Raw genomic sequence first — 1,707 nt, 5'->3', positions numbered from 1 at the left:
GAGGCAAGGGACAGAGAATTATTCCTGTAAGGGTCAGGTCTCAGCTCTGGGAGGACATGCTCCCCAGTCCTCTCGCAAGCCCAGAGAATGACTTTAATTCAAAACCACCAGCTGCTCACCGGCAGAAAGGCAAGGCTTTCTATTCCTATAAGGAATTGTAGTCTCAGAAGCCCTTGGGGCAGTGCCACCCTGCCCTGTCGGGTCATCTGAGTCAGACTCAACCAGAGGGCAGCGAGAGGCCTTGAGAAGTCCTCTCAGCCACCGTGGTATAACAGCTACAGAGGAGAAGTGGCCGTGTGATATGCAGAGACAGGGCACACCCGTCTTCACTCAGACTTCCCATGGCTCTTTGAGGATAGTAGAAGTGAGGCAAAAGAGAGGGACCCTGAGAAGACCCCAGGCATCCTGAAGAAACCACAGGGGCTTTCAGCTGGAATGAGAGCCTGGTGCGGAGAGGACTGGCCTGCAGGACTCCTTCACCTGGCTCTGGGCAAGGTCACAATGATCAGCTCAGAAGGGGCCCTCTTTGATGGCTAGGCAGAGACACCCGAAACTCCAAAGTCGGACTTGGGAAGATAGGAGCAGAGACGTAACCTCCCTCTCTCCAAAGATGGGGTAGAGCCTGCCTTTCATGTCAACTCAGGGAGGGAGTAGGAACATCATTTTGAATTTAATATAGTTAAATACCAAAATGATTTAGACAAATCATTGAAGTAATTGATTTTACCTGGAAGTAAGTAAACTAGATTTTCTACCAGCTTCTCAACCAGAATGAGGGTTACAATTACTAAATGCCATAGAGTGAATTCCGACTCACAGTGGCCCTGTATGACAGAGGAGAACTGCTGCATGGTGTTAAGTTCTTATTTCACTAAGGCCAAGATTTCTATTGGGCATCTCAAGAGAATTTTACCTACATGCTCCTAGGAGGGGGGAAACTTTATCCAGTCAGCATGGTGGACTTGGTATTTATTTCTTACCTCTCCCCGACTCCCATACATGTTGAGCTTTTAAAAAGTCTCCCCTCACCCAGTCCTGCGCATGCACACACGCACATGTGCGTGTGCCATATATAAATCACTTTATTGGGGGCTCCTCCAGCTCTTATAACAACCCATACATTAATTATATGAAGCACATTTGTACCTATGTTGCCATCATCATTTTCTAAACATTTTGTTTCTACTTGAGCCCTTGGTATCAGCTTCTTCCCCCCACCCGCCACTCCCGCCCTGTGAACCCCTGATAAATTATAAATTATTATTGTTTTCATATCTTACACCATCCGCTGTCTCTCTTTATCCATGTTTCTGTTGTGCGTGCCCCTCAGGCTGGGGGGCTGGGGTCTCTGGGACTTCTAGTGGGGGTAGCAAGGGGCTCAGGGAATGTAGTCCTGAGATGGCATGGGTGCCACACAGGCTCTGCCCAAACCACCATCTGTGCTTCCTCACTCCGTCTGTCTCAAGAGGATCTCCTAGCTGTGATCGGAAGGAGACCTCACGGAGTAGTGGCCACGCATTACGCTACCAACTGCAAGGTTAGTCATTCAAAGCCACCAGCTGCTCTGTGGCAGAAAGGTGAGGCTGTCAATTCCTATAAAGAATTACAGTCTCCTCTGTCTTGGATTCCCTGTGTTTCCAGTTCCTATCTGCACAGTGAACCCAGGACAGACAAACCCCTCAGGACCAGTGGTGAGAGTGGTGATAC

Source organism: Echinops telfairi, unplaced genomic scaffold, assembly GCF_000313985.2.
Source record: "Echinops telfairi isolate 266 unplaced genomic scaffold, ASM31398v2 ScPeMD7_10;HRSCAF=50, whole genome shotgun sequence".
Taxonomy (NCBI): Eukaryota; Metazoa; Chordata; class Mammalia; order Afrosoricida; family Tenrecidae; genus Echinops; species Echinops telfairi.
Note: the sequence above shows the minus strand (reverse complement) of the source record.